The sequence below is a fragment of the Chamaea fasciata genome, unplaced genomic scaffold (genome assembly GCF_029207755.1).
Source record: "Chamaea fasciata isolate MVZ Bird 193981 ecotype frontalis unplaced genomic scaffold, bChaFas1.0.hap1 SCAF_11, whole genome shotgun sequence".
Taxonomy (NCBI): domain Eukaryota; kingdom Metazoa; phylum Chordata; class Aves; order Passeriformes; family Sylviidae; genus Chamaea; species Chamaea fasciata.
In genome coordinates, this window is record NW_027094096.1 from 26,024,804 (window position 1) to 26,047,450 (window position 22,647).

A 22,647-nucleotide genomic window follows, 5' to 3' on the forward strand; every position below is an offset into this window, starting at 1 on the left:
TTTACTTGACTAATTCCAGTATTTGCAGGACTTGAAAGTATTGAATTTAAATAACTGTTAAATATTTAATTTGCTAGACATACCATATTATTTTCAACAGATTATTTATATTTGTTAGTAATTAAAGATTCAGAACGGCACTGAGAGCATGTGATCATATAATATGTAATATTTAAAACTTGCCCAGTGTTCATGCAAAGCAGCGGCAATGCAGGGAAACTGAACTGATATTTGAAGTCAGAAACAAGAACGAGACAGTAGTTAAATGATCTGATCCACAGAATAAGGCTGACCTGGTCACAGGTAATTGACAAGCCTTTTACGGAGAAACTGGGCCTTGCTGCTGGTTGAGTGGGATCTCCCGTTAAAAGTCAAGGCTAAATCAGTTCTTGGCTAATTTCCCTTTGCTTCTCACTGAGCAGGTGTCAGAGATGCAAAGCTACCTCTGGATGAAAATGCTTCCCTACAAATTCCCTCAGAAAACTGCAGCAATTTCTCGGTTACCTGTGAGAAGCAGCACTGCTCCAGGCTCTGTGCTCCACATGCAGGTGCTTGTGTCTCTTTGCCGTCCTCATCCAGCAGTTAACTCCCATTTGATTATTCTGAAATACAGAGAAACAAAACCCTCTCTTGTTTTTTGGGATGTGGGACCTTTGCTTCCCCTTTGGTTCTTCTCAAGTTTTAAGCTGGTGGTGCTCAAAGGTGAGAAGGTGCCAGGGTGCAGATGTTGCTGCTGGATGCTGTGACTGTGCTGCTCTTCCTGCTGTTCTCTGGGCAGCCTGTCTCAGTAGATACAAGTAAAAGTTGATATTTTTGGGGTGGAAAACGTTGAAAATGCTCTTCTATAAATGGGACAAGTTGGTTTTTTTTTACTCTGGTTTAACAAGCATGGTACCTGGTGATTCCAGTCTTGCTCCTTTTACAGCACAGTACTATAACTCGGTTAAATTGAGCAAATATTGCTAGAATGAAATGGAAAAGAACCAGTTCTACTACCAGCATTTAAAGGAGCTTATTAAAAGCATGTTCACTGTTCTCATTGTTAAAAAAGAGGAAAAAAAAAAAATTATGCAACTCAGGTAAACATTTGGAAAAAGATTTCCAGAATCCTCAATCCAAATTCTGTCAGCATCAGGGGGAAGGCTGAAGAGGAGGAGGCTGAGGAAAGATGACACTCTGCAATATTCAGAGAAACTCAATTTCAGAATTAGATTTCTTCCAGAAAATTGGTTCTGTTCCTTGTTACAGCAGTGCTTAGAGCACAGGTGGGTCAAGCATGTGCAGCAATCAGCCCCACTTCATAAAAGGTACACTGTGATCTTGCAGTCATTGTCCAGCACTTGTACATAATTGCATGCAACTAACCCTGCCTTTTTAAAAATGTTGATATTTGTCATGATTATCTGAGCAGGGACATGCAAAAGCAGCTTTGCTGTAGTGTTGCTGTTGTGGCCAGCCATTTTTGGATTGAATACATGCCTGTTACTGCTTCATCCTTGTACGATTTTACTCTGAATATTGAAATTGGTCTGTGCCAGGGAAACCCTCTCCCAACTTTAGTTTATTCCGTTCTTATCCGAAGTAATGGGTCACAGGACAGGAGTAATGCAGCCCTTCCGTGGGTGAACGTACAATTCAGAGCCAGACTAAGGTGACAATAGGGAAGGGTGGAGAGCTCTAAGCCAACATTAAATGTAATGCCTCTCCTACCCTCTGCTAAATCCTCTTATCTCTGAGCATTGTGGGGAAGGGAGGGATAAAAGATGGACCTATCCCTCACTGAAATAGGAATTTGCTTAAAGGTGAAAGCAGAGTAAAAGGAGCCATGTTAAACGTGAACTGTAATTGCTGCATCTGTGTCAGGGTTTGAAGGATCATGCACTGCACAAAGCTTCAATAGGAGAGCAGCCCAGCTCTAGTCCTGCTTTTTTTGTTCCTGTTCTCCTTGCTGTGTGATGAGTGAACTTGCCTGGATTACTTCACGTGATGATGGTAGTACTTGTGTGAAAAGACAATTTAATTGGGTTTTTTAGATCGTTAAGGTATTTGATCTTCAAACCTAAAACTGAGCAATAAATATGAGTTTGCTGTTATCTCCTGCCAGATAATTTTGTCTGAATTTAATATTTGAAAGAGTCGGAGTGAAGAAGGGAATGACCCAACCTTTACACATTCCCACACGTCACGTGATTGTCAGTAGAACAAGATTTGCCTTGTGTGGGCACTTGTTATGAAAGCTTGGCCGTGGGAACCCTGGCTGAACCTGGGTTTCTGTTAGACAGCTTGACACATGACTTTCTTGGTACTCACAAAAAATCTATAAGGTTTGACTTTTAATCACAGGAGGTAGTACAGACAGATGCTCACTGTTTGTGTTCAATAATGCCCAAGTGGAAAAGCTGTTGCAGGATCTCCTGTGAATTAATTTTTCCTGGTAGTTAATTGTCTGAAAACCTGAGAGGGTAAGCTAGGAGAGATTCTTCATGAGTATTGCAGCAGCTGAAGGAGAAGGTCAAAGTGTAGAAAGTGCTTTAAGCTGCTGACTCCTGTTTGCGCCTTCTGAAAACTCTCCCATCTCTTTATTTTCACAGCCACATGAAGATTTAAAGCCTGATAGTAATTTGGATTTGCTTGTGGTGCTAGCAGTCAGATGTGTATTTTTATTATCTTGAGGCACTGAGGAAATTGGCTGTGAGCATTTATATTAAGTATTGTTCTGGCTCCGCATTTTCCGGTGTGTTCGTGGCCGTGGCATTATACACCCTTGGTGAATACAAAGATGCTTATGAAATGTTAAGGCTGAGTGTGTTTAATTTCATGTCGAGAAGGACTCCCTGCCACAGTGTTCAGCTGAGCCATTGTGAGTAACTGTCAGTCTCAACACTGACATAAAGCACTTTTTTTGTGTGTGTGAGATGGGAGTGTTTGTGGATTCAAAGCCCTTTTTTGTTGATGTGCTTTAAAATGCTTCAGCAACTGGGCTTTAAGCTCTTCAGAACATGCAGAGCAGTTTGGCTCTGTGGTTCTTTGGGCCTGCTAAAGTGGCCTTCGTTTTGGGGGCTGGATATCTTCAGACCTTAGCAGTTCCATTAATATGGTTCAAAATGTATATATATACAAAATAAGTGTATGTGTTTTTTCAAAAATCTTATGGCAGCCTTCTTTCATTGAGCTTTCATATTAATTTCTTGCGTCACTATCGATGCTGGAGTATATGTGAACAACGTTTTAATAAAAAACCTTTTTATATTAATAGTGTTTTGTAATAGTAAAGCCAATAGCAAGATTCAGGAAATGATTTGGCCACAATTAAATGAAAGGGAAAAGTACCATCCCGACGACAAAATTGAATTCTTGTTTAAAACACATGGGGTAGAAGTTTGCCAGTCTTCAGGAAGCATAAAATGCCATTAACCAGCATTTAGTCACTTGCTAATACTGGATGTGGTTTCTAATTGCTTCTGTACTTTGTCAGTGTTTAACACAATCAAATCAAATTGGCCAGAAAATTTTTCTTGGATCGTCATCGTCCATGACTATGTTTTTTACTATTATTGTTTCAGCTTCTTTTTCATCAACCCAACCTTTGCTGCTTCATTAAGTCTAAAATTAGACTTTGACAATCAGCCTATTTTATTGGAATTATCAAATGAAAGAAATATACATGGCAAAGTTGAAGGGGAGGCTCCAGCATCGTGTTTTATTTCATGCCTAGCAGTTCTTGAGAGTTATCAAAGTCAGGGATCCTTTATTTGTAATTAAATACTCCTCACTTTAAAATCATGACTAATAAATGTCAAGTGCAAGAAGAGGCACTATTATTCAGTGAAGGTCCTTGGATGTGTTTTAGGGTGAAAACGTGTAGGCACGAAGGTTGTTAATTTTTAAAATGTTGTAGGGTTGGTTTCATTACAAAATCCTAAAGTTAACCACTTCAGATAAAGCTCAAAAATCATTGAAACATTTGGGGAGCTCTTATACTACAGGAAGCTCTTGACATTTATGGTAATTAAAAGTGAAGGTATCTATTAAATACTTCAGTTATCCATATAAACACCAGGCTGGTGTGCCACTGTAAGAGTTTTTATATCTTAATTAGAGCGGGTCAGAACTGTTAATGAAACTGTTTTCTGTGTTTGGTGGTGGCTGGAGTTTTGTGTTTTAATGAGACCCAAAACCTTTGAGGAAACATTGACATAAATGCTTTGGGAGTCACCTGGAATGACATTTATTATCTTGCGATTGGCAGATCCAGTTTGGTTCCTGCGAGGGAAGGGTTTGCAGTGCCCGGAGCGTCTCTTTGTGAGACGGGCGGAGGGAGTCAGGGTTGTCGAGGCTGGAGAGGAGAAGGCTCTGGGGATGCATTAGAGCCCCTGCGAGTCCCTCAAGGGGCTCCAGGAGAGCTGGAGAAGGGCATGGAGTGGTGGACAGGCAGGAACAGCATCAAACTGAAAGACAGTAGGTTTAAATTGGATATTAAGAAGAAATTCTTCCCTGTAGGGTGCTGAGGCTGTGGCTGCCCCACCCCTGGAAGTGTCCGAGGCCAGGCTGGACAGGGCTTGGAGCAGCCTGGGACAGTGGAATGTGTCCCTGCCCATGGCAGGGGGTGCGTTGAGGTGGGCTTTGAGGTCCCTTCCAGCCCAAGCCATTCTGTGATTCCCTGATTATTCTCCCTGCCTTGCTCCTGTGTGTGTGTCCTGTGGTCTGCTTTGGCACGGCTGCTCTGTGCCCTGTGCGTTTTCTTTTGTTTCCAGTGAAGAGTAGGAGAATGCAAATCTTTCAGTTCTCTGTGGAGTCGCCCAGTTGACCTTGACCCCAGTGACCTGGCTGATTTTCCTGATCCTGTTAAAAGCATTAACTCGTGTTATTAGGATTTAAGAGAATCTAGAGAGAACTGTGTTCAGAACCAAATATTGGAAAGTTGCTGTTTCTATTGGGCAGCATCAGCAAAATGTTCCTTCTCAGTACCTTTTTAAAAGTTGAAGGAATTAGGTGTAACCTGTAGAGAAAAACATTATTGTCGCCACTTATTTGATTGTGGGTCCCTTTTTTGTGCACCCAAAGCATATTTTTGTCTATTCTTGCCTATTACTGTAACATTTGGGGGCTTTCCTGCCAAACAGTGAGATAATCCCATCTCTAGGATGGGCTTTTTTGCCTTTTTGCCCCCTCTTCTTGAAGGAAAAGCAGTGTGTGCATTTGCAACAATCAAGGATGCACCAAAAATGTTGAGCTAGTATGTAACACGAAGCACTGCTGTGGAGGAGCAGCTCTGTTATCGAAGCACAGCCATAGAAGTAGCACTGCAATTGGAAAGGCATTTTCCTTCCAGTGATGAAAGGCTCCCCTGTAAAACGGTGAAATCTCTTCCCAGTTTGCAGGGTTTTTTCACACTGGACAGTTCTTTTGGGTGGTGATGGAAGCAACCAGAATAAAATACTGGGTAGCAGATCGGCACTTCATTATGACCTCTTAAAAATAATATTAACGACAAAAATTGCTTTTGGGATACCGTATTAATTCAGCTGAGAAATATTTAGATACTGTATAGGCTGTTGAAGAAACATGTTTTAATGCATTTCAGAAGAGATTTTGAGCCTGCTGTGTTCAAATTTGATAAATGTGCCATTCTCCTCTGTTTGCAGATGCAAGTCTTTTCAATGTACTTTTCCATGCATTAGGTTTTTAATACTTACTTTTCCACACGTGCCCTGGAGAAAAGCATGCAGTCCGCTGTTACTCTGAGGTAAACTGGATTTCCGTGCAGTCTGTTTCAAATTAAATGAAATTGTTTATTAGTTTTGCAGTTCTGGAGAGCAGAGGCACCCGTGGGTTTTCATTGAGCTGATGAGGGATATGTTAGCCTATACATCCAAAGAGGACTGATGCTAATTGGGCTTTTCACTTTGATAAAGTCCTTGGTTTCAATGATGATATGCAGGTTAGCTGCATCTTTTAATTAACAACAAAAAATTAAATTCCTCTGCTGGAATTCCCTAAGTGGTGAGTGGTTTCTATATGCAAGTATGCTCTCTTGTGGTAAGCCATTTTATTGAATCCTTCACCGGTTTGAAATTGTAACAAATTCTATTTCAAACGATGATATTTTTAATCTATTATTTTTTTATCATGCCATTGTCTCCAGGGTTTACAGTGTGCCATACAGTGGCAGAGCTCTGGATATGGAACATGTGACTGTACATATTTTGTAGTTCTGTTCAGTGCAGTGAGTTACATTCAGCGCCTGAGCAGCACGTGACTTTCCTGGAATGGAGCACGGTGTGATTAACAACGATTGTGTGATTCAGGGCGTGATACTGGTCCAGCCTCTAAACATCAGGTAGTAAAAACAGAGAGGATTCTAGTGCTTGAAGCACCTTTATCAAATTGCAGTAACTGCACTTGTGCTTCTTGCAATAGCTAAGGTGCTGTTTAATTGAATCCGAGTCTGGGAAATTCAGTTACTCTGAATCAGTTACTCTGGTTTTGCCCAATAACAAAGGGTATGGAAAAAAAAAAAAAAAAGGCAAAACAAACTTTGCTGTGGTGTGGGTGCTCCTGGGTGGTGTGACTGCCCAGGGGCATTTCTTCGCTCAGCATTGCAGTTGGACTATCATAAATATACAGATAAATTAAAAAAACATAAAATCAAACACATCTCAGTCACCTCCTCTTGAAAACATCAGCCATGACCATTTTAGTCTTCATGATTAGCTTAATATCAAGGAAGTATAACTTAATAAATGGCTGAGATACTCATAATCCTCTCTGTATTTCTCGTATGACAGCTGGGATTTCTATCTGGATTCTTCACTGGCGGAGTAATTTCCATATTCATTTCTGTAGTGTGTTGCCTGGGGGTGAGGACAGCCAAATGTCAGCAAAAACATGAGGTTATGTTCAAATGATCTCAGTCATGGAAGTCGTGGATGCTTCCCTTCAAGGAAAATAAGGCTGTAAAGAAGAATTTCAGAGAATGTTTTTTTGAAGGCCATGAAATTCATGGAATCCACTTAAACCCAGAAACGCTGGGCACATTTCTCGTGAGCACAACTGCTGTTGACTTTTGTGGAAGTTTTGGCCGGCTGGCAACTCAAAGATCGCATTCCCGTGGTCGCAGAGATGATGTGATGTGTGCCCCTGTGCACGAACATTTAATGTCAAAGCAATCGGTTACGCAGCAGGTGTGGGCTACAGTGGAATGATCTCATTTGGCACAGACCTTGGATAATGTGTAGGAGAGCAGGAGATGGATGGGAGAAGAGGATGCTGGAGTAATACCTTCCTTTTGCTGGAGCTTAATTTAGTTGAGGAGATGAGCAGCGTTTTTAAAAGAAGTTTCTGTTGCATTCGTGTTATTTCATTTGTTATTCTTTAATATCAGTTACAGCTTCATTCAGTGAGAACTGAAAAGTGTGGCCCTGTCTTCCAGTTTTCTTCTGGTTTTATGTAAGCTGGAAGAAACAGAGAGTTTAAAAGGTTCAGCATGTGACACGTTGACTCAGCTCTTCATGAGAACTTAATAGACCCTGAGCAGGAACCTGTGCTAGAAGCTTAATATAAATATTTTATGGAGAAATGGAATATTATGTAAGGGCAGAAGTTGGTTAAACAGCATCAGCAGTTTCGGACTATAGAAGGCAGAGAGTGAACTGCACTGTTTGCAGTGATAACTGTAGGAAGGTGTGAGGTATGAATCTGGAGTTTAAGATGATGCTGTGTCACTGTGTTCAGACACAACCACGTGCTCGTGGTGCTGGTTTACCCCATCGTGTTGCACATAACAGTTCTATGCAGTCTGTTTTACCTGAAGGAGAGAATTCATCTCAGTTGAAGGGTTTTTTTGGTTTTTTTTCCACGAGGCTGGTTGCTATACTTAGCAGTCGTCATCTCTCTTGCTGTGGACTTCAACTTCCAAGTTGTTTTTGTTTCCTACTGTCCTTCACATTTCTCTTTTCCTCCAAGTCCTCACCCACACTTCTCTTTCCCCTCTGATGCTTTAGAATCCCATTCAGAAACACTTAATCCGTCTTTGAGATTGATTCAGCTTTCTGTGGTATGTGTGTGTTAAATATTAGATGGTAGAGCTTTTCTTCTTGTTCAGTAGGTTCTCGTCAGGCTTTTATGCAGCTGGGTGAGATTTTCTGTTTCTTTTTCTCACAGGAGAGTGCTGATAATATAAGTAAAGAACAACTGCCCACCCACTTACATCAGTTTAGAGCACAGAATTATGCATGGATTAAATAATAAAAATAAATATATGTGTTTAAAATGGATGGTTGTTCATGCTCGACTGCAGTATTATTCCTTTTTTATTGTCCAGTTTTCTAGGCAGGCTGAATAACTCTAATCAGCCACGGAGTGCCCACAGAGTTGACCAGCACCTTGCGGTGAGGCGGAGATCTAGAGGTGTGTAAAAAGGCTCTTCTGGTTATCTTTGAAATCCGCAAGACCACGAGTAGTTTGCAATCAATAAGGATGAGGATGCGCAGCTTGTTGGGATGATGCCCCTGTGCTTCCAGAGGAGCAAGAGAAGTCAGAATAGTTTGGAGTGTCTTAGGCTCTGCAGTAAGACTTTTGGAGAGCACTGTTGACCAAAAGTCTTGCTGCTCTCTGGGTCCATTGCTGCACTTTTCTTTGGCCTTTCCATGTTTTCTCTGCTGCTTCTCCCCATCTTGTCCCCGTTGCTGAGCTCTGAACTCACATTTCCCCTAAATCGGGCGTACTGTGGTGAGATTCCTTGTTTGTTGTCGGTGAATTAATGAAATCACATTTCAGAGATCTGTAGAAACATCTGCTCCTGGACTGAGAAGTTCGGAATTTTAACCCACAGGATCAAAATCTGGCAGTGGTAGGCATTTGGAGCCAGATGCCATGCAGTGATGGTTCAGCAATCCAGCCTATACACTGAACTGGCTGCCGTGGAAGCTCTGTGAAAATAGCTGCTACTTTATTCCACTCTTTTCCATTCTGTCTTGTTGCCAGTTCTTCCTTTAGTGTCCAGTGTTCAGAAACTGTATTGCTTTTTTATTTTACTTTTTTTTTTTTCTGGTAAGATTTTGAGCTCAGCTCCTTATAGTGTGCATTCTTCTGTATCTAGAAGAATAAATCCAAGAGGATGGAGGAGAAACACCTCTCTGTGGCAGGTTAATGTAAGAATTAATAGTAAGGATCACTGAACTTTGGGCAGAAGGTGAATCGTATGGGAGTTGTATTGGTGCTGCAACTGAAGAAGTTTTAAGGTCCTATTTTAAATGAGTGATTTATCTTTACTCCCCATGCTGATTTCTACCCTTCAAAAGGTGCAAAGAATCCGTTACCCTTCTTTGCCACAGTGAATAAAGTTATTTCTGTGCTGGAAATAAAACAGGCAATCACCAGAGCTGGAGACAGTTTTTCTTCTGGATGGGTGATTTTCAAGTAATTAACTAATTCAGTCATATGCAGAATGCTGTTGTTCTTAACAGTCTTCTGAATGTCATGTGTGCTGGCGAGGTTTTCTGTACATGAACCCTGAAACAAATTTCAAAGCTCTCAATTTTCATAGCCACATTTGTCAGTTTGGCAGCAGTTCATTCTGAGCTTGATGCTAAGCATGATTATTGTAAGTTATTAACTATGCTTACTGTAAATCACCCGAATCTGCCCAGCTCTGCTGGCAAGGTGGTGTGAGGCTCAGAGTGGTGCTGGTACATGTATTTATGACATATGCTACTGTTCAGAAATTACCTTTATCTTCAGGTTTTCAAGGAAAAGGATATAATTTGGTAGCGAGGATAATTTTAGCAGTATTCCTGTCTTGTGAAGAAAATTACTGAGCATCTGGACTCCCTAATACTTTATTTTTTATCCTTCAAAAAGGAGCTGTTTCTGTTCTCTGATCCTTAAAATCAATCCCTCAGCTGAAAAACATGTTGAAATAACAGGTTACTCTTGGTGTTTTGAGTAATGCTTAGAGGCTGCAGCGGGAGTCTGGCACCTCTTGCATTTGGTTGCTGCCTGAAAACAAGCCCATCTCCCAGCCCAGCCTCTGCCCCAGAATGCTTAAATTGAAATTTAATGGCAGTGGGTGTAGCTGCAGGAGCGCAAGTCAAGGCGTGATGGCTTGAATTTTAGTAGGCACAGAAAAAAGGAAAAAAAAAAAAAAGAGAGAAGGAAAGAAAATAAAAAGGAAGGGGGAAGAAGGTGAGGTGGGAGAGGAGGAAGCCACGTGTGACCTTCCCCGAGGAAGATGTGTCAGGGCTCAGGTGCCCCGAGCAGAGTCCCCGGCCAGGGGCTGCAGGAACCAGCTCCCACAGCTGGTTCTGCGTCTGCAGAAGGTGAAACCACACGTGCCGTGCATGTTAGTGGCCCCTGGAGCTTTCTCTATTGATCTGTGTCTTAATAATGCATAATAGGCAATCAGAGCTCTCCTGATCTTCTCAGAGACACGCTGTCAGCGAGAGTCCTCAATCGCCCTGCTGCTGGTGGCCGTGTCCGACCTGCCCTCCCCAGCAGTCAGCACCTTCCACCTCCACTGGGACTGCTCCTGACTTACCCAGGAGGCAGCCTTGGCCTTTGGGACTTGGAATCACAAGTCATCATTCCGTGGTCTTTCAACGAGGCAATGCAGATCTGCAGTTGGTTAAAGAAACTATTTCAGAAGAGAATCGGTACAGGTGTCAGTTTTATTTTGTTTTGTTTCGTTTCTGCAAGCATGAACAAAAATGTTGGTTTCACATTATTAGCCAGTTTATCTGTTCTGCCCTCTTTGGGCTCTGCTCTCCTTTTGAAGGTCATTCTTTTGTAGAATGGCTCAGGATGGGATTTTTGGTTTAGATGCTCAGCTAATCAGGATTTTGCAATTCTGATGTTGCCTCTGTCCCACGTGTTGGAGCATTGACTTTTAGCAGTGCATACTCTTAAATCAATAGGATCTTTACTGATACTTGCTGGCGACATAGCTAAGTTTGTGCAGTGGGTTTACTTAGAAAGCAAGAAAATGAGATTTCAGAATTATTTATTGTTGTTGGACACCATCTGCAAGACTTGTCTCCTGGACTGCAGGAATTCATAATCACTGCTGTAAAGTAAGCCTTTTACCCTTGGCCTTTGCGAGTATTTAACAGCACAGGCTAATAGAAATTGTCGTAATTGTGTTACTACTGTGTGTAAGTGCTCATTGTGCAATCCCATTCCGATTTTGCATTTGAAAACGTCAGAAGTTAATTGGATTACCAAAATAATGCACCAGCAACAATGGCAGAGAATTCAGTCTGAGTTTGTCTGTTTGTGTCATCTCGTGGCTCTTCCCTTCTTTTTACCCCTTCTTTTCCCTAGAAAAGGCGTAGTTTAGGCATGATCATGACTTTTCCCTGGGTTGGTTCTTTAATAATAAAAAAAAAAAAAAAGCAAAAGCTACTGGGGCGAAAACTCATTTTATTTGCTCAGGAAGTAGGAGAATTGCAGGCTATTTTGGATATTTTGGGTACAATGTTTAATGTTTTATTTATATCTGGCATAATAAATGTGCTGACCAATAATAAGTCAGCAAAACTCAGTGTAGCTGAACTGCTCAAAATGAATCAGCTCCCATTTTTCCCTCTAACCTTGGGCAGGTGGCAGACTGCTAGTGCTGTGGCTGGCCAGGTGGATACCCCTAAGAAAGGATTATCTGAGGAGGATGAAGGCCAGAAGATGCCCATGGACTGAGGCTGAGAAGTCCAGCGACCTGTCTGGGCTGGCGTAGACCTGGGATGTAGGTGCCACATCCATGGCACATCCCAGCCACGAACATTCCAGGCAGAATCAGGTCTTGCATCTTCTCTCCTGGGGAATCCATGGCATTGAGTGCTGCTGATCCTGAGAAGTGAGGATGAGGAGGGTCAGCCCTGGAGAGGCTCAGGAGCGCTTCCTTGGCTCTGAGGGGAAGAAGAGGACTTCTCCCTGTCCACCCCCTCTGTGAAAACATGGCATGGCTTCACTGTGGTGTCCCCTGAAGCGTGGGATGAGGGAGCACTATTTAGGGCAGGGCAGGAGTAGCCGGCAAAATTCAGGATAAGTGTCCTGAGTGCAGTCTGGTTCCATCAGCACCCAGCTCTGAGCTGCTGCTGCTGCTGCTGCGTGTGACGTGCCCGGACGAGCTCGTGGCTTACTGCTTGCTGCATCTCTACACCACAAAACCTTCATTAGACAAAAATATATCCAGGCTGTCCCCATGCTCTCTGTCGGCACAGGGGCTGGATCTCCTTGTCCTGGCCCCACACACCCTCTGTGACTTCCTGGGCACAGGAGGAGATTGGAAACTGCTGCGTGCTCCAAGTCACCTTTTCCCATGGGGCCCCTGAAGCCCCTGAGTTCCCCCATCCCAGCCCGGGCAGAACGGGAGGGTGGAGGCTGGAGATTGCACAGCTGTGAGCACATCGCACACAGCAGCTCAGCCTTTGCTCATGCGCCAAGGATTGTTTTAATTTTTGAAATTTTGCTGGCTGTGTGCTGGGGCAAGATGGAGATGTGCTGTTTATTTTTTTTTCTCCTTACTGGAAAAACCCCCACAACCTTGGGCCCCACAATGTTTCTATTGAAATAAAATGTGTATATATATATAATTTCCAGTTTATGAAGTCTGCTGATATAAGGAATTTAATAAAAGTGCTGGCAGATGATTATCTATAGTCATGCTATATAAACCTGGTTTTGGTGAGGTCTGGATCTTAGCAGTAGCAAAATACAAATTATGAGATGAAAATAGTTATAAAGTCTGGAAATTGACTTTTTGCTACTTTTTTATGATTTAATCTATTTATATAGAGAGACATACCTTCTTTTCCAACTGGGATGAATCTTGATGAGAATACAAGTAAAAATGAAATGTATATTATCTGTATGGTTTTTTTTATTTATGCTGAGGGAGAAAATACAAACCCTTTTGAAGATGAACCTGTTGTCTTTGTTCTCCCACAGAGAAATCTGCGTTCCCTCTCATTTGCTTTATTTCTTGTGTCCGAATTCCCTGAGCATGTGAACCTTCCTTTCCCTTAAAGGAGAGAAGCTTAAAGATAAAATGTGTTGTGTGTGCCCACTAAACCTGATAAACTGATACTCCTTTCTCGATATAATCTCAGAGGGCGTACGGGACGTATCCCCAAACCTGTTAAAATCAACAGAAGTTCTGCAAACTTCAGTGCATTTTGGAGCAGGCCGAAAGTGAAATGTGTCGCCGAGTATATCGCGGCAAAGGTATTTTGTTCTCCTGCAGAATGTTTCCTTCCCTTGGTCATCCTGTGCTGAGCACTTGCTGCCTTGAAACGCTGCAGTGGGGCTTTTTCTCAGTCTGTGGTGGTCTAAGGCAGCAGATACTTCTTTTATCCCCGTATCTGAGAGCAGAATGTGGCTGTAACATTGACAAGAAGCACTTGGAGACAAAGACTGACCTTTTGAAACTGATGAAAAGGAGACCCCAGGGCGTCCCATTAGGAGCAGGGAAGGTAGATAACAGCTCCTTCCACCCAGCAAAGGTACAACATTCTGCTTATTCTTAGGGCACTTTGTAACTGGAGCCGTGTCTTTGGCCTTTTCTTTCAGTTCAAAGCGGCCATCTGTGTCCTTTAATTTGAGTGGTAGATATTCAGGTATTTTTATCTGAATATATAAAGGCGAGCTGTTGGGAGCTCTTATCTCAAAGACAAAGCGAAAGGCCAACGTGAGTTCCCTGTTTCTCCCAGCCCCTGGGTGACCCCGGCGATGCCGGGCGGATGCTGCAGGTGCCACAAGGGTTGGTGGTGGCACTGACATTCCTCCTCCATCTCCAGCTGTCCCCTGGCACTCCTCGGAGCAGCGCATCCGTCAAACTGCACCTGCTGCTGAGATCTCAGGTGCACCTATTCATTTTTCTCGTGCAAATATAATACAAATAATATGCTGCTCTACCCCTAATGTAAGATGTGAGAAGTGCTGAGTCTAGATGCTTCCTGCGAGGTTTGGATAAACGAACTAGAGAAGAGGAAGATAAGACTGCGTTGTTTCAAGTGTTATTCCTCCATAGAGGCATTTAACGGTATTTTCCTCAGTGTTTGTTTCTGGTTTAATTGGCCAGAATTTCCTGACTGTTAGTTGGTGGGCTCCTTGGAAATGCTTATTTCTTTTGCAGCTCAGTCTAGCATATGCTTAAGTCTATTAAATTAATTTCAAAACGATAAAATAGAAAACGATGTATTGTGTCCTTTAGATATGAGCTGGCCATTTTCAGTAGCAGGACTGGAGATTCACTGAATTTATTTTTATTTTGCCCGATTAACAAAGTGTGAGTTCTGGGAGACCTTAGGAAAGTTAGAAAGACACAATAATTTCTCCGTCACGCCATGGCTCAGGAACTTGATGGTGATCATAATATTCACTTCTTCTGTTTACAAGAGTTCCTGATGTCAGAGCTTACAGATGTGGCAATTGGGAATTTAGGGTTAGAGCTTTATAAATATTATTGAAGCTACCCCTAACTTTCAGTCTTCTAGTAAATAAAGTTGTGAAAGCACAAGGGAAGGAGATCCTTTCTGTATTAACTGATCTGATTGCAAGTCAGAGATCTTGCTACACATCTTTAATAAAATACGAAGAATTAGAGCATTATTTGGATAACATTTCAGTTACGTCAAACATTAATATAATAAATAATATTTTCTATAAGCAAACATATGTAATGTATTATATAGAAATATTAATGAAATAGTAATAAAGCTGCATTTTCTTAGCTTTGACTGTAGTAATTTCAGATTATTGAAGTGTAGCAGGTCATAAAGTTGATAGTTTTCTTTCTTCACCAAGGTGGGAAGACAGAAAATTATCTTTTGTGCAGTAATTTTGCTTTCAGGTTCTGCATCCAGACTTGAGATTGAGAAGGTCCTCTTTTCCGAGGTTGAAAAATGTTGCAGGAAAATTACGGTTGCCTTTAAATTCTTCTTCTCATCATCCAGTGTAACGGGTGCATGTTACTGCCAACACGGGATTGTGCAGAAATTGAAAAGATAAATTTGGATGTATGGTTTTTCTGAAATAGTTTCCTTCATTGAGAGAGTGGGAGAAATCTGTGGTAGTTATCAAAATTTACTGCAATCATGCTTCTGTGTTTTATGTGTCTCAAAAGCAGAAAAGTAAATGAAAGGAGTCAAAAAGGATCTTTCAAAACTGTTGATAATCTTTGCTCTCAGTGATGCCTTGGCTGTTGTTTTAATTTGCCTTAGTTCTACGGTAGATCGTTAACAGGGGGTGAGTAATTTACAAGAGCAACAAAGCCGTCCCATTTCTTCTTGGAAATAACAGAAACGAGCTTTTATACTTAGACAAAGACAGTTTAATTGCAGTCAGCTCTCCTGCAAAACAGTAAAAAAAAAAGTCAATCCAAGAAAGAATTGGGTTTTTCTGGGGTCTTAAAGTGGAATGTAGCTCTGTTCTTACCTGCAGCTAGACGTGCAAATTGCTCTTTTAATGAAGATACTTTGATCCTGTTAACAGGAACTGTGGGGGAGAACCTTCTACCTGCCTGATCTTCCTGATTTGTGAACTGTCTGCTTTTACAAAGTCTGGGATGGCTGCACGGCTGGCTTGGGTTCATATTTTAGGCCACTGAAGGTGTTTTCTTGGCAGGGATGAGACTGCCAGAAATCATCTCTGTTGCTGGAGTCCCTGGAGGGTTTTCACATCACACACCAGGCACCTGAGCGCACGGACGTGCCTGCTCCCAGCACACTGCCTGGGCAAAGAGCGCATCGGGGGAGACGGCAGGACACAGATACCCGCTGCTGTCGGGTTTGAAAAGGGACCGTCACCAGCTGCAGCCTCTCTGATCCTGGGAATCTGCGTTCCTGGAGAGCGACTGAAAGGGGATCCTGGCTGCTGCCAATAAGTACCAGCTGCCTTTGATCTTTGCCCTAAACCTTCTCCTCGAATGCACTCTGTACCTGTGTGATATGTAACTGGTGGGGTGGGCTGACTGGCTGAAATGTTAAGTGGCTTGAGATGGCAATGCAGAAAGCTTCAAAAAATGAAAAAAAAAAAAAAGAAGAAGAAGACAAAAGCTTACTTGGTTGCTCTGGTACTCTCGAGGCTTCACTTCTGTATCACTGTATCACTGTGACGTGGGTTGCTCTCCTTCCCCTGAGGGCAGAGAAGAGAGTGATGTTCACTGCAGGGATGGGTGAACGGACCATCTTTCGGTGAGGTGCTGGCCACAAGGTTTGCTAGAGGAGAAGTCTTGGGAGCCTGGGGACAGCACATGACGCCATTCGCTTGAGCTGGTACCTGTTCTGTGGGCAGCACTGCGCACTGTGTCCTGGACCAAGGCGGTCTCCCTGCGGGAGGCAGAGCTCTGCATCTGACAGTGCGCACTTGGAAGGCTTGGAACTTGAAAATGCTCCCATTTCCTGGGAATTCAGGGGACTGCTCTGGGGGGTTTACCTCTCCGAAGACTTGAGAATAAAAGCCTGTAACTCTGCTGCTGACTCTGGTCCCTTACCTCTGGTGTCCCTGGGTACTGCAGAGCCTGCCAGTGTGTCCAGAGCTGTGCTGCAGCTCCAAGGTCACACACAGTGATTCCTTGCACATGTGTGGACACCTTGATCTCTCCTCTACAGTGGTAGGTTTGAAACGCCACCCTCACCCCTCTTGCTGGTTGTCAGCCTTTCAAAGAAAACTCTTTTGGTTTCCTCACAGAACTTGTGAGGTGCCTCAGGTTTCTGTGTGGATGCTGTGTTTCTCTGTAGGACAGCGGGTGTAAATAAGATGGTGAGAGTAGGAGCAGTTTCTGTAGTGTGTCCTTAAGGATCAGAAGGCCTGCTGATAGCTCCAGTACCATTAATTCTTGATTGGGGCATGCCGAGCTTGTCAGAGGAGCCATCTGCCACCTCGTTCTGTGTGTATTTATTTATTTATTAGGAAGGTGAATCCCAACACCTCACATGGAAGAACTGGAGGGGGAACGATGTTTTTTATTCAGCTTCCTGCAGAAGATTTTACACAAAAAGGATGGTTTAATTTCTCTTGTTGATTATTTCTCTGGATTCTCTCCATCATGTTGTATTCCCTTTTATATTGTGTTTACTGACTGGTTTCTGTCCTGATATTTGCTACTGGAAGTGACATACAAAGAAGCTGTCATCACCAGCTGTGCAGAAGACATCTGAGAAAACCAACGCTTAAGTGCTAAGAAGGAAATGAAAATGTCTTTTCTGCCCTGCTAAATATGACTTTTGGTACTGGGTTTTTTTTTTTGCCATCTTTCTCACTTGGCTCAACATGCTTGGCTACTCTGAAAGAGAAACACTTTGCTGGCTCCCTCCTGCATGATCTCCAGGTGCAGGGGCCAGTGCCCAGTTCCCTGCAGTGCAGAAATAAGTCAGCTGATTACATTTCTGATGCCTTTTTGAAGCCTGTAATCTTCAGGCTCTCCTCAGATTTAAGGCATATCAGGATAGGTTACTTCTGTCTCTAAATACTTTGGATTGGAAAATAGATGTTCCGCCCCGATCCTGAATAATTTACTGTTCTCTTAGGAGGGGAGAATAGGAAGTGAGCTATTACCATTAAAAAAATTTTACTGCAATTTTCTTCTGCATAAGCTTAAATTCTGTGTAGAGAGGTTGTCAATTAGTGTGCAGATTTTTTTAATTGGCTATAATAAAAAGCTAATTGGTGTTTTGCTTAAAGAGTGAATTAAGAAAGTGTTGCTATAGAAACTTTACATGTGTATAGTGCTGCTCTACATAACAGTAGATATAATAGTCTAATGACCTTTCTGAGCCAGCTGTAAAGTCAGAGAGAATGTGTTAAATTCAGGCTGGCTGCAGAGATCATTAAGGAGTTTGTGACTTCACCCATTTCATTGCCAGAAATCGTCTCTGGCATTGTCTCATAGAATGTTTCTCTTGACTCATGTCAAACCAGATAACAGATGCTGGTCTCAAAAGACCTGAACTTTTGTAAAATCCGAGTGCTCCGATTGTGAATGTGTAAACCGATCTGTAATCTGTCAAGCATAAAATGTACTACTGGGAGACATTCATTTTCATAATCTGAGGAAATGTGATGATGGATCGAAAGTGGCAGCATCTAATCCAAGAGCTTTTGTATCCTTGCGTCCCCCCCTCCTCTCCCTGCCCTCTCTACCCACTGAACTCTGATCCTCGTGTGAAACACAGGAATTACAATTTTGAGTGAAATGGGATTTCTGCTCTAATTTGCAATATTTCTCTACTAGCTAGAAATACTGACCTTCTCAAAACTTTGTTGAGGAGAGAATTATTTCTTCAGGATTTGTGTACGGGAATTTTTTTTTTCCTCAGGCTTCCCTCCTGAAATGACTTCAGAGTCATTATCTATACCTTTGCTAGCTGCATAGAAGTTATATATAGGTGGCATGGACAAAACTGTGGAAGCCTCTGATGAACATAGTCATTACTGCCAAGGAAGGTGGTCGCTAACGGAATAAATGGCTCTGGCTGGTAAAACTGAAACATGACCTTTTCTTTTCAGTTCCCTGATTCTGAATCTTCTTGTTACTATGTCAACAAACACATTGTTTTGCTCCTTTTGAACTGTGTATCGAGGAGGTGTAGGGGTGTGAGAACCTGCAGGTATTAGTCATGGTGACAGAAAAAACTCAGAACGTTCTGCATGTCCAAATGTGAGAGACAGGACAAAACCACATGGTACTGTTGTTTTGTGGAATCGTTCACTGTGGGTTTTCCTTTTTTTTTTCCCACTGAATTTCACCTAAATAAACAAAACAACCCCCATTCTGTGTCTGCTAAATTTTCCCCTGCGCTTGTTCTGCAAACTGTTAAAACACAACCGTGTTTGAGTGACTAGTGTATGATTTAACCATTTTTTCCCCCCTCCCTTCTTTTCCTCTCCAGTAAATGCTTTAAAAAAATGTCTTTTAAGTGGGTGAATTTAGGAGAATCTCTCAGAATTCAGTGGAATTACACAGACAGCTCCTTTCTGTTCCTCTGGGTCAGGGCTGAGTGGTGTCATAACTTAGCAGCTATTCTTCCCCTGATGCACATATGTAAGGCCTATTAGTGTTAATGCCGTTTTGAAATGCTTCCCTCATATATTCCATATCTACTGCTGCGTCCAAACTCTGAAGTCTTACGAGTTGCGTGGCATGTGACTGTCTCTAGAGCTTAATAGAAAGTTGGATTTAATCTCACAGTTCATCTTTTGAGCAGTAAAACTGTAAAAAAGATAAAATGTTGTAACGTGAAGCTTTTATCTGAGACCTGTGAGCAAATAAGTTGTTTTTTTTCTGGTCCAAGGAAAAGGCTGAGGTTTTTTGTTGGTTTTTTTCCAGCTTCCTTTTGTCTTGCCCAGTCAGACCGTGAATGTAACACGTGCCCACAGGGGCTGTATAGTCTAGAGGTGTTGTTTTGCAGAAGAATTCTACAATATTGTGTTTATGATTGTCAAGGACATGTGATTTTTGGAACCCAGTAAATCCATCCTTCAGTTTAAATTTTTGCTGCTTTGCTGCAGTTGGTTTTCAACTGCCTTTGTGAAGAGGGGACTGGGTTTATGAAGAGCAAAACATCAATTTTCCTTAGGACTGGTGTTTTTCTCTTAGTTTTGCTTGATTGTACAAAGCTCCGAGCATCCCAATGTAACATTGCTATTCCTGCTTTCACTGTAAAATCAGTAAAATTTTTATGCAAGCCAAGTTTCTGGCAGGTTCAACTGCTGCTAGTTCAGTGTGTTATTTGTTTATTTGGATTAGTGCTGGTTGTGGTCCTACAAAATGGAGTAATGGAGGAGCTGGGTGGGTTCTGCATTCTGGACATTGAAAAGAAGTCACAGAATCAGTGAGGTTGGAAAAGACCTCTGAGGTCCAACACCATTGAGTGAGCCAGACTGTGGCACTGAGTGACATGGTCACGGTGCATTTCTCTTTTGTAAAATTTATTTCTTTTGAATTACTTCTTTACTGATATGGTTGTGTTTACAGGAAGTTATAACAAAACTTGGTTGCCATTGGTCCTTTTCCCCCTTAATTTCCTAATTTATGGAGTGCAGCCATGGAAGCTTATTAGTGGAGCAATCTGTGGAATCTTTATAATAAGCCTTGATTACGACTGAATTTCAGTGATATGCACAGAGACTGTGTAAATATGTACTGAACCACCTTGCTTTGCTTGAGGAGGGAGCACATTGACAACTGAATTTCATTAAGGAAGGAGGGAGATTTAAATGGGCGATAATGAGGTTGCTGCTGGGAAATAGGTGAAAAATTGAAATTATCAGTGTTGTTTCTTTTTGTAATAAGAACACTTCCTGTTTACTGATGGATAACAAAGGCAATTGCTTATTGTCCAGTGTTTTATAGTATAATAGAAGTGGCACCACAAATCCCCTGCTGAGGAGTCAGCTGCTTAATGGAACAGACCTTGCTGGATACAAGGACATTGATTTTAACATTTTAGGCAGATATTTTGTTTCTCTAAGTAAGAAAAAATATTTCCTAAGTACCATCATGCTTCGAAATACGTTCTACTTTGCCGCTGTGTCAGGAAAACGCATCTTCCATTTATATTTACAATTTGTATCATTGCAAATGATCAGTTTTCTGTTTCAATGAGTGGCATTGTAAAATGTGATGTGTTCCTCTCTTGCAGAGAATTAGTGTCGAGGCCAGATTGAAAATATGCCTTCATGACAAAGTCTCTGCAAAGCTGATCCCATCTTGGCTTTAAGGTAAATGAAAACATCCTCTTCCAACTTTTCTTCTCATCATGGTTGTTACTCAGCTAGGAAGAAATGTGAGGATACCACGTGCTGAGAATAAAGAAAGTATTTTAAGGAGTTAAGTTGCCAAACTTAAAATTTAGTCAAAATAAAGTGTAAGCGTAAGCCAGTAATTTGAGAATGGCTTCAGTAATTAAAAGAAATGACAGTGGCATGAATGCTTATGTGTCTTACATACTGCCTTGGCAACTGTCTGGTTTTGTCTGAAAATTGAATATGCATATGAAGGAGAGATCATTCTAATTGAATGGAAAACGCGAAATTAAAAAGGCAACAAAGTATAAATAATTGAAAATCAAGTTGCAGCTCTGAGCTTCTGTATGTCGGGAGCTCAGTTGCAAACAAAATTGGTAGAATGGTAAGTCACATTTTTCTTCCTCCTAATTTTCCTTTCATGGTACCAGACTCATGGTGTAGGGAGCGAGGCAGTGAAAATGATGAAGGGGTAATTAAATATCTGTAGGAAAGTAAGAGCCAAACCAGAGACTAATTTTCAGCACTCTACAGCTTTCATTATATATGTATATGCTTTGATTTCTCATGTATATGGAAAATGTATCCTCTAACTGCATATTTTTAGCCTTTCTCCTCCAGAATTGTTCAACTTGCTGTGGCAAGCTTGTTTTGTTTGCGAAATCATTGCAGAAAAGTATTCTTTAAAAATCTTTATGAACAGTTAGTTACCTGTGAGTACAGCTAAGTATTCTTAATCTCAACTAAGTGTCCTTTATCGTGGTCGTACCTCATTTGAGTGTTTAGCATGTCTTGTTCATTTGTTGAAATTGCTCACAATGGGTAATATTCAGATTCTGGAACTTCTTGATCCTGTAAGTCCTGCGGCGTCTGTGGATGAAGGCCACCAGTGAGGTTGCAGTATTCAAAAAGCTTGATTTTCAACAAAACTTGCCCAAAAATTAACCAATGCAAGGGGACATCACAGAAATCACCTGCTACTTCATATCCCAGTGTTGGGGTTGTGACACTGGCACGAGCCATAGACCCACGTCCCAGGAGCACGAGAAACTGGAAACATTCACTGTCAAGGTTTGTTCAGTTGTGTAGTTGGTTTAAAGGCCCAGGATTTGCCCTATAGCGTCAGATGCTTCTACAGCCAAATCAGATTGAGCAATTGTTGGTTATTTGATGGAGCATAAGGTGATACCAGAGTGGGCTGGAGCTGAAAGAGCTGTGTCCTCCCTCGTGTCCTCAGCATGGCTCTGCCGCTTGCCCTGTGCCGCTGGGGGCTCTTGGGCTGCTGTGTGAGGAGGTGAGCGAGAGCTGCTCTGGCTGACGCCAGCCTGGGGCTGGGAGGAGAGGAATCTTCACCTTCGCTTGCACTGCCCGGCTCTGCTGGGGCTGCAGGACTGCCCTGCTGCTGCCTGCCAGGGGAATTGAACCTGTGCCTTGAGAATGGCACAGAGACAACCGCTCCGGAGGTGGGGCTGTATTTGCACCGATACCAAGGGCTGGATCACGACCTCCAGTGGTTGAAGTACTGCTTTGGTTCCCCGGAATAAGTTAAAAATAGCACGTTTTATAAGTTATAAATTGCACATTCTGCCTCTGAGATCAATTGGGTTTTTATTTATCTTGACATGGTCTAGAACAGCACTTCCTCATGTTGAATGCCATTCGTCTGGGTTTAGAAAACCTGTCATCTGTTGCTTTTTTTTCCTTCCAAATTCAAAGGGCACTTTAGTACTGTCAGCATGAGATCATCATTGTCTAATGATATTAGATGTCCATTAATGTCAGCTTTGAAGAGAGCCCTCTTCCTAATACAGCCTTGCCTTGCAGTCCTGCTGCACCGTCCACTACCAAGCAATTATCTGAGTTGTGTGAATTGGCTAAAACCAGTCAGCTGTTAAAACTCAGAACGCT

The 22,647-nt window shown here is 42.1% G+C and overlaps 1 protein-coding gene across 1 annotated transcript in view; it reads left to right on the forward strand.

Annotated features, from left to right (window-relative positions):
- The window catches only part of NAALADL2 (N-acetylated alpha-linked acidic dipeptidase like 2), a 438,547-nt gene that overhangs the window by 84,064 nt on the left and 331,836 nt on the right, over window positions 1–22,647 (forward strand). The window contains exons 3-4 of the mRNA XM_066193760.1: window positions 15,619–16,606; window positions 20,637–20,715. The gene's annotated coding sequence lies outside the window, so the exon portion shown is untranslated. The remainder of the gene's footprint in view (window positions 1–15,618; window positions 16,607–20,636; window positions 20,716–22,647) is intronic.